The sequence below is a fragment of the Bos indicus x Bos taurus genome, chromosome 3 (assembly GCF_003369695.1).
Source record: "Bos indicus x Bos taurus breed Angus x Brahman F1 hybrid chromosome 3, Bos_hybrid_MaternalHap_v2.0, whole genome shotgun sequence".
Classification (NCBI taxonomy): Eukaryota; Metazoa; Chordata; class Mammalia; order Artiodactyla; family Bovidae; genus Bos; species Bos indicus x Bos taurus.
This window is the reverse complement of record NC_040078.1, coordinates 106,044,283-106,059,146: the sequence shown is the minus strand read 5'-3', so window position 1 is coordinate 106,059,146 and position 14,864 is coordinate 106,044,283. Positions and strand designations below refer to the sequence as shown.

Below are 14,864 nucleotides of genomic sequence, written 5' to 3'. Positions count from 1 at the left end.
GCAGAGTAGTCAGACAAAAAAAAAGAAGAATCCAAATTGAAAAGGAAGAAGTAAAATTGTCACCGTCTGGAGATGACATGATGTTTTACATAGAAAGTTCCAAAGACATCACCAGAAAACTACTAGAGCTCATCAGTGAGTTCAGTAAAGTTCATCAGGAGTTTAGGATACAAAATAAATATACAGAAATCTTTTGCACTTTCTATATAGTAACAGTGAACTGTCAGAGAATTGAGAAAACAATCTCATTTATAGTCACATGAAAAAGAGTAAAGTACCTTGGATGAGTTTAAGTATGGAGGAAAATACCTGTAATCCAGAAAACTTTAAGACCCCCCTGGAGTAGGCAGTGGCAACCCACTCCAATATTCTTTCCTGGAGAATCCCAGGGACAGAGGAGCCTGGTGGGCTACAGTTCATGGGGTTGCAAAGAGTCGGACACAACTGAGCAACTAAGCACACAGGTGAATGGATAATTAAACTGTGGTACATCCAGACGATAGAATATTATTCAGTGTTAAAAATAACATGAGCTGTTGAGCCATAAAAACACGTGGAGGAAATTTAAATGCATATTACCAATTGAAGAAGCCAGTCTGAAAAGGAAGGGAGGGAAGATTAGGTGGAGCAAGTGGGAATTTTAGGGCATTAGATTGGGGACAGGAGGAAAAGGGGACGACAGAGGATGAGATGGCTGCATGGCATCACCTACTTGATGGACATGAGTTTGAGTGAACTCCGGGAGTTGGTGATGGACAGGGAGGCCTGGTGTGCTGCGATTCATGGGGTCGCAAAGATTCAGACACGACTGAGCGACTGAACTGAACTGAACTGAAACTGCTCTGTGTGATAATATAATGTATCATAATTATACTATATGTATAATACCATAATACTATAACATAATGTATAAAACATGTCACTGTGTCTTTGTCCAAACCCATAGAATGTGCGACACCAAGAGTGAACCGTAATGTAAACTGTGGACTCTGGGTGATTGTGATTTGTCAAGTAGTCTCATCAGTGTAACAAATGTCATGCTCCAGTGGGGGAATGCTGATAATGGAGGAGGCAGTGACAGGGGCTAAGAGGGAAATCTGTGTACCTTTCTTTCAATTTTGCTGTGAATCTAAAATGGACCTAAAGAAATAAAGTGTTTTATTCTAAAAAAAAGGAAAACTGTAAGACACTCATGAAAGAAACGGAAAGTGACACAGATGGAGAGGTACGCTGTGTTCCTGGATTGGAAGAATTACTCCTGTTAAAAAGACCATACTCAAGGCAGTCTACAGATTTCAGTGCAAACCCTATCAAGTGCCAGTGGCATTTTTTATAGAACTAGAACAAAGAATTCTAAAATTTGTATGGAAACATGAAAAATCTCAAGTAGCCAAAAGTCTTGAGAAAGAACAACAAAGCTGTAGGTATCATGTTCCCTGACTTCAGACTGTACTACAAAGCCACTGAAATGTTGGGAAGGGTAAGGAGATGGAAGATTGCTTGCCTCTAATAACAGCTGCAATATTGTGTGTTGGGAAGCTTAATCAGAGTAAGATGGAGTAATGGTTAGTCTCAGCACCTGATATATGCCAAAAGAATTCAGAAGAACCAAAATTGCTAGACCTTGGATTTGATTCTTCTTCTGTAATAACTACTTTTCCTTTAATCTCTCAGACTTTGTTTATTTGAAACCTGTTTTGTTTTTAGCATTGCACTAGGCAATGGCAAATACAAAAGTGTGTGTATGGCCTTGTTTGGTTGCCAGAAACAGTAGTAGATACTTAGCTATATGATAGTTCCCTGAGATTATGTAGAAATGGAGAGCATATCTTTGTAGAGTGGTGTAGAGCCTTTTATAAGGCTTTATAAAAACTGATCCTTGAGTTGGACCTTGAAATAATGGTGGGGTTTATGTAGGTAAAAAGAATGGTTTAGGGATAACTGATAGTAAAGGTACAGAAATGAACGTGCACTTTGTAGGGAACCACTAGAGAACACCTTGTCTGGGGAAACGCGTGGATGTTGAGGTCTTGCGAGAAGTAATAAGACCTGTTGGATAGGGAAAAGAAAGGCCTCGGAAACGGCAGTGCATTTGAACTTTTGATGCAGTAGAAATTAGAACGGTTTTGAACATAGGAAGTAAAATGACTGAAACAGTGTTTTAGGAAGCATAGACAGAAATAGATTTAGGAGAAGAGATTGGAGTTAGCAAGAGGAAAAAGAATGGGACTTGCTGACAGGACCAAAATAGAGGATAATGTACAGAGATCCCTTCAAGAGACTCATGAGACCTTGAGAGACTGGAAGAAAGGGAGTGTTCTGCTGCTGACAAAAATGGCAAAGAAGGGAGAATATGGGACACTTTGTGCCGAATCTCTCCTGGTTTATTAATAACAAGGCAAGAAAGTAGGATTTCTTCCTGAGGTTATATAAATATCAACAAATTTGTTGAGAATATGAGGAACTGGGTTATTGGAAGTATGATTTGGTTTTTCTACAACAGGGACTGGCAAACTATGGCCTGTGGACCAGATCCACCCTGCTGTTTGTTTTTGTAAATAAAGTTTTACTGGAACACAGTCACGCCTATTGGTTTATTATCTATGACTGGCTTTGCTCCACAGTAGCAGAGCTGAATAGCTGTTACCAAGACCATTTGACCAGCAGCACTGAAAATATTTTCTCTCTGACCCTTTACAAAAAATGTTTGCTGACCTTTGTTATGCAAGATTCAGATTTCCTAGTGTGTTACAACCATTAATTATCATTTAGTTTAACCTTCCATGTTTTATCAATGGTGAGACTGAGGCCAAGAGGTAGTGTTTCCAAGGCCCTACCTTCATTAAGCTAATTATTAAGTCCAAGCCCAGGCCAGAACTCAGATCTCCTGACTCTCTGGCCAGCTCTTTTTAGAGCTCTGTACAACTTATTACTAGTTGGTAAACATTGATGAGTCATGTTCTCATGGAAAACATTTTGGTGGTATTTCATTCCATTCATGTTTATACATTTATGTATAGGTGCAACTTAAAATATTTTTATAATGATTGGGGTTAATTTGTTAAGTATGTTGATGTGAAAACATTTGGCACACTTTGTAAAATTATTTTTAAAGGAACACTGGTACCATCATAATTAGTCTTTTATCCAGTGATGCTATTTTTTGCAAGTGAGAGCACAATTAAAGAAATCTTAAAAATTTACTGTGGAAAAAGACCAGTGAATCACTTGATGTTCATTAATTGGAGTTTAAAATCAGCATATGTTCTAAGGCAGCAAAGTTACATATACATTTGCCATCTTCTTCTGAGTTCAGGAGAAGAGTCAAATTAACTTTGGCAACAGCTGGGAATAAAAGTACTTATGTGTTGGCACCTGTGGGTATCACAGTAATGGGTGTATGTAATGGGAAACCTCTGCTGGGGAAGATTTAGCCAGGCACAATTAAGATTAGTTGATGGAGTCAGCTTCAAAGCCCGAATTTGTATATTTTTATTACTGAGAAAGAGAATCTTTGCAAAGATCAAGTTTTCCACATATAGTATAAAGGATAAAGCTGTTTTAAACATGAAGCACTTCTGTTACTATGAAGAGCAAGAAATTTGTCTGCAGAGTTGTTGGCACAGATAAGGTAGGGGTTCAGTTTTGATCCTTGAGTGAACTACATCTTCAGTGTCTGATGTGGTTACGAGGCTTGTTTCTTCTCTTGATGGGAAAAGGAAAAGACAAAGACAAACAGGACCTGATTTACTCACTGGTCTAACACTGTTGGGAGTTAACATAGTCACTAGGTATATAAATGATAAACAGAGCAAATACATTTAAACGGGACCCACTGGGAATTCAGTTTGGGAATAGAAGAAACAGTAAACAAGAGCATAGAAATTCCGGGTGTATTTTAAATAAGATTAAGATGGATCCTGAATGAGGAATAATAAAGTGTGTAATTAAAATCTGGATAATTTACTTCATGTAACCTTATGGTCATATGGTGAATAAGATGTACACTCAGAAAATACACTAAAGGTAGATTGTATGAAGAAGTGGAAGGTTTGCCAATTTAAATATTTATCCCCTAAAGCAGAGTTCTTTTATTTATTTATTTTTTAATATTTTATTTACTTGGCTGCATTGGGTCTTAGTGGTGTCATACAGGATCTTTCGCTGCTGCACACAGACTCTGTAGTTGTGGCTTGTGGACTTAGTTGTTCTGCAGTGTGTGGAATCTTAGCTTCCCAATCAGAGATCGAACCCATGTCCCTTACATTTTAGGGTGGATTCTTAACCATTGATCACCAGGGAAGTCCCCCAGAGTTCTTTTAACTAACTTTGAAGAAACTTCTTCCTAGACCTCAGTATATATTTGGATCTCACTTTTACTGTTACTTTGATGGGTTGTGCTCAGTCGCTTCAGTAGTGTCTGACTCTTTGTGACTCTCTGGACGGTAGCCTGCCAGGCTCCTCTGTCCATGGGATTTTCTCCAGGCAAAACTATTGGAGTGGGTTGCCATTTCTTTCTCCAAGGGATCTTCCCGACCCAGGAATCAAACCCACATCTCCTGCATTGCAGGCAGATTCTTTACCAACTGAGCTACTTGGGAAGCCACTTTCATGGGTTACATGTAGGTATTTTGGTTGATACATGATTACACTGTAGGGATCATTATGGAGAGTTAGTCAGACACAGTCATTTTCAAGAATTCAGTAGGACAGTTCAGGTGTCTCTCAGATACTCATAGGATTAAGCCATAGGATTTAATCAGAAGCATCAGTGACCATTTATTTCTTCAAGAAACATACAAATGACCAACTTGATAGCATAGTGTTGGTCTGTGGTATTGCTGCAGTTTCAAAGAAACCTGGTTTTTAGAAGCACAGCCTTTTTTTCAGGTAATGTCTATGAACCTGATGAATAATTCTCCCAAAGTAGACTCAGGGTTATTAGACATGAAGACTTGCTAAGAATAACTCCTCCCTTTTTCCTACTCAGGGATGCAAGTGAGAGAGATCTCATTATATGGATAACCTTAAATCCACTTTGTCTCTGTTTTGAAAGAAACATTTACCAGCTTGTTTTTTAAGATCTCCTATTAGGAACAATGGAGAAGGAAATGGCAACCCACTCCAATACTCTTGCCTGAAAAATCCCACAGACTGAGGAGCCTGGTAGGCTACAGTCCATGGGGTCTCAAAAAATTGGACACGACTGAGTGACTTCACTTCGTTTCACTTCATTAGGAACAAATTACTTGCCTTATACTCCAGAACTGATCAGGAGAATACTAGATTGAAAACCATCATTCTAGAGAAAGGTAAATGTTAAAATATTACAGTAATGCCACTGGCCAGAATACTAGTTTACCTGGTAGCCTAAGCGTGATGATAACTAAAGAAGACAAATAAGTCGTCTAAACGCACATTCTTTCATGCCAGTGACTACCTCTTGTACCATTGGTGTTTAATTCACTGATTATCATGAAAGCCTTCTAATAACATCTGTTCTTGCCCCAGAATTTATTTTCTACAACAACTGAGGTGATCTTTTTTTTTCTTTTTCAAATTAAAACATTTTATTTTGAGATAATAGTACATTCTCATTGTTACTATAAGAAATAATACAGGCATGCCTTCCAGTCATTTAATGTATATTCACTGGGGACTGTGCTAGGCACTGGGAATACAGAGATGAACAAGACACAAGGGAGAACCAGCAGCAGTGTTCACACAGTGTGAGATTTGGGGAAAGGTCGGTGCTGGAAATTGAGTTCCAAGTTATCAGCATTTGAAACCAGAGTGTGGAGGGCATTCACTTTTTTAGACCTCCGGAAATTAAAGGCTTACCATAATCCTAGAAAGTTTTATTCAAGAAAAACAGATGAATGTCAGAACAGTGAGCTTGGTGGCGTTTGAACCTTGAACCGGTAAGCTTCCTAGCAGCCACCCGAGGAAGCAGAATGGTTGTGGAACTCAGCAAAAGCCTGACTCCACAGAATTGTCACTCTTTGACCTGTTTGGCAACATTCCGAAAACCTCTGCTCTCAGCATTTGTTTTTATTTGATTCAGAGCCCACTCTGCCAAAAGATCTGTTCCAGGGCACTTATCAGAAATAATCATTGGGAATTGTTTCACATGACATTTGTCTGAGGAGGAATTACCAGTTCAGGTAACAAAAGGCTGACAAATTTAAAAAGAAAAACTGAGATAAAGGATATCCATAGAGGACTTTGAAAACCTCTGATGTATTCCTAGTGCTCTGGAAGGTAACACAAATGTATAGTGCTGTGTGTCTGCCAAGGAATGACTTGAGAAGGCTATAATCCCTCACTCTTGTTTACCGAGAGGCTGCATACAAGTAGGAGATGAAGGGCAAGGAAGAGCCATTAACTTCCTACTGTAATATTGAAAGGATGCCCCGACACACACACACAGCTGTTCGGCAAAAACAGAAAGACTACTGGTGGTCCAGTAGTAAAGAATCCACCTACCAGTGTAGGGGGACACTGGTTCAGTCCTTGGTCTGGGAAAATTCCGCATACCTTGGGGCAACTAAGCCCATGCACCACAACAACTGAAGCCTTCATGCTCTAGAGACCATGTTCCGCAACAAGAGAAGCCACTACAGTGCGAAGCCCATGCACTGCAACTAGAGAAAATAGCTTGTCACAGTTGGAGAAAGCCTGCATGTAGCAGAGACCCAGTGCAACAAAAAATAATTTTTTTAAGAAAAGTAGACTTACTTTTTCACAGCATTTAGGCAACATATTTAGCTTGTTGAATTAAGCTAATGAAGCAGAGACCACATATGACAGAATATAGGCTTTACAGAATTATTCCAAGAAAACTACTAAACAAATATTAACAATAGTAAACCCCAAAGAGATGGAAGATTCTGATTTCTGGAGTTGCCACAATATATTTTTTAAAATATTCACTTATTAAAAAAAAAAAAAAAGGTAGCCCATACACAGGGAAACAGTATGAAAAGGCAAAAAGATATGAAACTGAAAGGTGAACTCCCCAGGTCGGTGGTGGTGGTGGTTTAGTCGCTAAGTCGTGTCTGACTCTTACGATCCCATGGATTGTAGCCTGCCAGGCTCCTTTGTCCATGGGATTCTCCAGGCAAGAATACTGGAGTGAGTTGCCATTTCCTTCTCCAGAGGATCTTCCTGATCCAGGAATCGAACTCGGGTCTCCTGCATTGCAGGCAGATTCTTTACCGACTGAGCTATGAGGGAAGTCCTGTGAGGGTACCCAGTATGCTACTGGAGAAGAGTGGAGAAATCACTCCAAGAAATCACTCCAAAGAATGAAGAGACAGAGCCAAAGCAAAAACAACTCCCAGTTGTTGATGTGACTGGTGATGGAAGTAAAGTCTGATGCTGTAAAGAACAGTATTGCATAGGAGCCTGGAATGTTAGCTCCATGAATCAAGGTAAATTGGAAGTGGTCAAATAGGAGATGGCAAGAGTGAACATAGACATTTTAGGAATCAGTGAACTAAAATGGACTGGAATAGGTGAATTTAACTCAGATAACCATTATATCTACTACAGTGGGCAGGAATCCTTTAGAAGAAATGGAGTAGCCATCATGGTCAACAAAAGAGTCTGAAATGCAGTTCTTGGGTGCAGTCTTAAAAACGACAGAATGATCTCTGTTCGTTTCCAAGGCAAACCATTCAGTATCACAGTAATCCAAGGCTATGCCCCAACCAAATAATACTGAAGAAGCTCGAGTTGAACAGTTCTGTGAAGACCTACAAGACCTTGTAGAACTAACATCCAAAAAAGATGTCCTTTTCCCAACCCAGGGATCGAACCCAGGTCTCCCACATTACAGGCGGATTCTTTACTGTCTGAGCCACCGGGGAAGCCCATGAGGAACAAAAGAGCCCCAAAATACATGAACTGGCAGAGTCGAAGGATGAAATAGACAATTCAGATACAAAGATTGGAGACTTTAATACCCCACTTTGAGTAGTGGATAAACCAACTAAACACAGATATGGAAGGATTGAGCACTACTGTAAACCAACTAGACCAAGCAGACATCTGTGGAGTACTGTATCCAAGAACAGCAGAATATACATTTTTCTCAATTGCACATGGAACATTCTCTAGGATAGAAATATGTTAGGTCGTAAAAACAAACTTTGGTAAAGTTAAAAGGATTGAAGTCAGACAGTATGTTCTTTGGCCACAATAGAATGAAATTAGAAATCAGTAACAGAAGGAAATTTGGGAAATTCACAAATAATGTGAAAATTAAACAACACCTCAAAATAAGCAGTTGATCGAAGGGAAAAAAATGGTAAATTAGAAAACACATTGGATTGAATGATAAAAACACAACACACTGAAATTTATGGGATGCAGCTTGAACAGCACTTAGGGGAAATTTATGATTGTAACATATCAGTCTTAAGAAAGATCCTGGGAGTTCCCTGGTGGCCTAGTGGTTGAGATTCCGGGCTTTCGCTGCTGTGGCCCTGGTTCACTCCCTGGTTGGGGAACTGAGATCCTGCAAGCCACATAGTGTGGCCAAAAAAAAAAGAGACCTCAAATTAATAACTTAACCATCTGCCCTAAAAGACAGGAAAGAAGAGCAGACTAAACCCAAAGCAAGCAGAAGGAAGGAGGATGATCATGATTAGAATGTAAATAAATGAAATAAAATCAATAGAAAAAGCAGTAAAAGTTGCTTTTGTTTTTAAAGATCAACAGAATTGATAAAGTTTTAGTTAGACTGAACATGAAGAAAGAATACTCAAATTATGAAAATCAGGAACAAATGAGAGGACATGACAACTGACATAGCAGGGATAAAGATTATGAGAGTATTCCTTGAATGACTATATTCCAAAATGTTGGATTTGCTAAGATGAAATGGACAGATCTCAGAATGAAACAAGCTACTAAAACTAACCAAAAAAAGAAGAAAAACTGAATATACATACCTATGACTAGTAAAGAGATTGAGTAGGGAAAAAAAAAAAAAAGAGAGATTGAGTAGGTAATTGTAAAACTTCCCGTAAAGAAAAACCCACACCTTCACTGATCAGTTGTGCAAAGCACATTAGAAAAGTTTACACTAGTCCTTCACAAAGTCTTCTAGAAAAAAAAAGAGGAGGGGGTGCTTCCAAACTCATGCACTGAGGCCATTATTATCCTGACAACTAAAACCAGACAACGACATCAAAAGAAAGATACAGATCAATATCTGTAATGAGTATGGATGCAAAAATCCTCAACAAAACCCAGCAATATAAAATAAAGGAGTGCTGTCTGCCCTCTGTATCCTTAGGTTCTGCCTCCACCTATGGATTAAAAATATTCAGGGAAATATTTTCCAGAAAGTTCCAAAAAGCAAAACTTGAATCTGTGCACTCCAACAACTGTTTACATAACCTTTACATTGTATTGGGCTTCTGCGATGGCTCAAGGGTAAAGAATTCACCTGCAGTACAGGAGACACTGGTTTGATCCCTGGGTAGGGAAGATCCTCTGGAGGAGGAAATGGCAACCCACTCCAGTATTCTTGCCTGGAGAATCCCCTGGACAGAGGAGCCTGGTGGGCTACAATCCATAGGGTCACAGAGAGACAGACATGATGGTATTATGAACAATCTAGGGGTGATTTAAAGTATACAGAAGGTTGTATGTCCGTAGGTTATATGTGAATACTGTGCCATAGGAAAAAGACAAAAGGTATGTCTGCCTCTGTCGTCAGAGACAGAAAAAGCATTTAACAAGATCCTGTACACTTTTGTGTTAAAAACATTCAGCAATCTAGGAATAAGCTGAAAACTTCCTCGCCCCAATCAGGAGCATTTGTGGAAACCCACGGCCAACTTTATACTTAATGATAAAAGATTGAGTGGTTTTCCATAAGATCAGGGACAAAACAAGAATGTCTGCTTTTGCTGCTTCTATTAAATATTGTATGGGAAATTTTAGCTGGAGCAGTTAGGCAGGGAAATAGCTAAAAGGCATCTCGATTGAAAAGTAAGGTGTATAAGTATTTCTGATTGCATGTATCATGATCTTATATATAAATGATTCTAATGAGATCAATATACAAAAATGATTTTTATGTATATACATCTAACAATGAACAACACAAAAATATAATTAGGAAAATAATTTCATGTACAATAGCATCAAAAAGAATAAAAAATATGAGAATAAATCTTTTAAAAGAAGTACAAGACTCATTTGTATACTAAAGACTTCAAAAATTTGTTGAAAGAAGTAAATGGAGCAACATCCCATGTTCGTGGACCAGAAAACAATACCTTGAAGATGGCAGTACTCCCCAAATTGATCCTCAGATTCAGTGCTACCTGTGTCAAAATTCTGTTTTCTCTCTTGCAGAAATTGACAAGATGATCCTAAAATTCATGTGGAAATTCAAGGGGCCCTGGGTAGCCCAAACAGTCTTGTAAAAGAACAAACTTGGAGGGCTCATTCGTCTTTATTTCAAAGGTCACTAAAAATGTCAGTAATCAAGACAGTGTTTTCCTGGCAAAAGTGTAGGAAAAAAAAATCAATAGACTGAAATTGAAAGTCCAGAAGTAAGCCTTCACACTTAATGGCCAGTTGATTTTCTACATGGCTGCCAAGAGAATTCAGTGGTGGAAAGAATAGTCTTCAATAGTTGGTTCTTTAACAAATGGATATCTACTTGCAGCAGAATGAAGTTTGACCCTTAATACCATGTGCAGAATTTAACTCTGAATGAATCACAGACTTAAATGTACTAGCTGAAACTGTATCATCTTCAAAGAAAATACAAGAATTAATCTTTAAGACCCTTGATTATGCTGTTGTTTCTTATATCCGACACCAATAACACAGGTGACAAAAGGAAAAACAAGTAGGACTGTATCCAACTTTGTATGTCCAAGTCAACAACATGAAAAGTTGATCTGCAGAATGGGAGAAAATATTTGCCAACTATATATATATTCAAGAATAGATATAGGATTAAATATATGTAGAATTGAACTGAATTCTTGAATCCTGAATATATATAGAACTCTTGAAGATCAGTACTAAAAAGATAAATAATTTAATTATTGAAATGATCAAATTGTTTTTAATCATTAGATTGTTGTGTTTTTTTTTTTGAGGAGTTTTAGATTTACAGAAAAATTGAGCAGAAAGTACAGAGTTCCCATTTGTACTCCCTCACCCCTAGAGTCGCCCGTTGACATCTTGTCATTGATGTCTTAAATTTGTTAACAATAGGCGAGCCAATACGTTATTATTTACTAAAGTCCATAGTTTATCTTAGGTCCCACTCTTGGTGGTGTACATTCTGTGGGTTTTGACAAACCTGTAATGACTTGTATCTACCATTGCAGAGTCACACAGCGTAGTGTCACTGCCCTAAAGTACTCTGCCTGTTCATCCCTCACTTTCCTCTCATGCCCCTGACAATCGCTGATCTTTTTACTGCCTCCATAGTTTTACCTTTTCTGGAATATCATGTAGTTGGAATCATACATTATGTAGCCTTTTCAGATTGACTTCCTTCACTTAACTATGCATTTAAGGTTCCTACATGTTTTTGTCTCTGTCTCTTTTCCCCAAATTATTATCAAACTTATATTGCCCTTATTTAATTTTTTAAAATTATTTTTTATTGAAGGATAATTGCTTTACAGAATTTTGCTGTTTTCTGTCAAACCTCAACATGAATCAGCCATAGGTATACATGTATCCCCTCTCTTTTGAAACCCCCTCCCATCTCCCTCCCCATCCCACTCCTCTAGATTGATACAGAGCCCGTGTTTGAGTTTCCTGAGATATATAGCAAATTCCCCTTGGCTATCTATTTTACATATGGTAATGTAAGTTTCCATGTTACTCTTTCCATACATCTCACCCTACTCCTCCCCTGTCCCCCTGTCCTGTAAATAAATTCTTCAGTACCATTTTTCTAGATGCTGTATATATGTTAGAATACGGTATTTATCTTTCTCTTTCTGATTCACTTCACTCTGTATAATAGGTTCTAGGTTCATCCACCTCATTAGAACTGACTCAGATGTGTTCCTTTTTATGGCTGAGTAATATTCCATTGTGTATATATACAACTTCTTTATCCATTCATCTGTCAATGGACATCTAGGTGGCTTCCATGTTCTAGCTATTGTAAATAGTGCTGCAATAAACAATGGGATACGTGTGTGTCTTCCAGTTTTGATTTCCTCAGGGTATATGCCTAGGAGTGGGATTGCTGGGTCATATGGTGGTTTTATTCCTAGTTCCTTATTTCATTTTTTAAACCAACCAAAGTCCATATTAGGTTTCAGTCTTTGTGCTGTGTATTCTGTTATCTGAAATTCTCAGGAGTCTAAATCTGATATTTATTGTGTGTGGTGACATTTCTGGAGTGGCTTGTTTATTTGTGCTTTTTATAGTTTGGGATTGTGAGCATCAGTTTTGGTGGGATGGGTGGGGGTAGGGAATGCTTTATGTCTGAAAATTTTCATAGGCCTTGGTTAGCATGTATCTCTGTAAATCATTTTTGCATTTGCTTCTACCAAGTGATTCAAGGATATTACCAGCCAGAATCTTCTTATTTTGTTTTTCTCAGTTTGGATTTTTTAGACAAACAGAATAGTATTGTATGAGACTTCTAGTTTGAATCAGGACAGATTAAAATTCCCCAAAACTTTTTGGTCCTACAAGAACCAGGGTGAGATGGACAAACATATTTTCCTGTTATATCCCTGTTTTTCCCCTTTTTTTAGTCTGTACTTTCTCTTGAGTTTTGAGCTCTAAAGAGGTTCCAACCATATGTTGAAGGGCTCAATGCCAACTTCTTGTCCTCAGGTTCAAGCTTTATCATCTAAACACAACTTGTAAAACCCAAGCCTCTTAGTGAAATTATCAACAACCCAGAAAGTTAAGGCAGTTGTCCATTCACACTTCTTTCTTGAGTTTTCAACTGTGTATTTAAGAAACACATTAGTTGTGTTTTATCCAGGATTTCTAAGTGCTTTGCCATAGGAGAATTTTCAGACATTATTCTTGTCAAGTCCAACTCGTTGTTTTTATTCCTTATTCAGCACCAGGGCTGTCAGGGAAGCATATAACCATTATATATAAAATTCATACAGTAAAGTCTTATGTTTTTTGTCTTTGACACCTGAGTTTCCAACATTAGCCTTTATACACAGTTTTGATTCTGGTATATTTAAATGTCATTAATAATGTTTCTGCACGGTTTATATTTTTATATCATTAAGTTTATCAGACTTTATGAGGTAAATCTTGGTAAGGAAAAATCTGAGGAGACTGTTTAGGGTTTGGAAGAAGCTTAAGGTTGAAAACATGGTGTATAATGAATGAGCCTGAGTCGTCTTTCAGATGCTTCTAAGTTCTTAGGTAGTTTTGCTCACTGTCCGTTCATTTCAATTCAGTAAATGTCTAGACATAAAATAGTCACCATATTCCTTGCCTTCAAAGAGCAAACAGTTGGGGATATAGTTTCCTTTCTATTTAGTAATAGTGTATTGTGAGTTCTACCCTTAAAGCATCTCAATAGAGCATAAGTGGCCAAGAGTGTGGACTCTAGAGCCAGACCATCTGGGGTAGATCTAGGGATGTGTACTACCTGTAAAACTTTTGTCAAGTTACTTAATCTCTCTGTGCTTCAAGTTTTGTAATCTATAAATAGGGATAACAGTAGTTTATCTACATTGTAGGACTGTTGTGTAGATGTAATAATTTAGTTTATATAAATTGTAGAACAGTACATGACATACGTAATGCTGTATAAGGTTTAGAAATATTATCATCATTATTATTACTTTTACAATGCTTTTTTTTCTTCACATCTTACTTCTGTCTCTGCCTCGACAATCTGTTTACATTCTCCTTTCTGTCTTATGGACTGATAAAAAAAAACTCTTAAGTCACAACAGAACATTAGGATAAAAGAACAAATATACACTCAGCATAATCCAGCCTTTGTCTAGAATAGGTACCTATTTGCAGTAGCCATGTATTGAACCCATGCTATGTAGTTAGTGTATATAGACAGAATACTCGATTAAAATCCACTATATTTTTAACATTAGTTATTATTGAGTTGTAAGGTCTAAGGCTAATTTTTATGTTTTCAGATTTTCTAATGTAAATTTTTTATAATCAGGAGAAATATAATAAATATAAGTTAATCAAACTAAGAACTATGCTGAATTACAGTCATCCCTTTCAGGTATATATCCAGAAGAAACAGTAACAGCAAAACCTGTGATTCCCCATAAAACACAAAGGATAAATTCCATGTCCTAGAGTCTCCACTAGCATTAGCCTATAGGTACTTTTATGGAAATCAGCAAGAAATACTGTGCTCCACTGTCCCCCCATCTCACATGATTGCCTTTCAGAGGTCTCACTTCTAAGAAGAAGTGCCACATGTTGGAACTTAGGGCTTGGCAAGCTGACTAAATTTTAGCCCCTATTAACCTCCTTAGCTGGTTACCTTCGTGTAATGTGAAACTGCACAACTCTATGGCGTGGCCTCATTCATGACACCTGGTGACGCAGTTGAGCTCTGTCCTAAGTCTCTGTGTGCTGTGCGCTCAGTTGTGTCTGACTCTCTGCAACCCTGTGGACTGTAGCCTACCAGGGGATTGTCTGGGGATTCTCCAGGCAAGAATACTGGAGTGGGTAGTACTGGGTTCTATTCCCAACCCAGGAATCAAACCAGGGTGTCCTCTTTGCAGGCGGATTCTTTACCAGCTGAGCTACCAGGGAAGCCCATCCTAAGTCTCTAATCTTACTTACTAATTCAACCTTTGTTTCACTGAGTGCCAGCTAAGTGTAAATATCACTCTTTACAGTTT

The 14,864-nt window shown here is 38.0% G+C and overlaps 1 protein-coding gene across 1 annotated transcript in view; it reads left to right on the top strand.

The window, feature by feature from the left end:
• RLF (rearranged L-myc fusion) overlaps positions 1-14,864 on the top strand; it is a 79,731-nt gene that overhangs the window by 45,371 nt on the left and 19,496 nt on the right. The window lies entirely within an intron of this gene.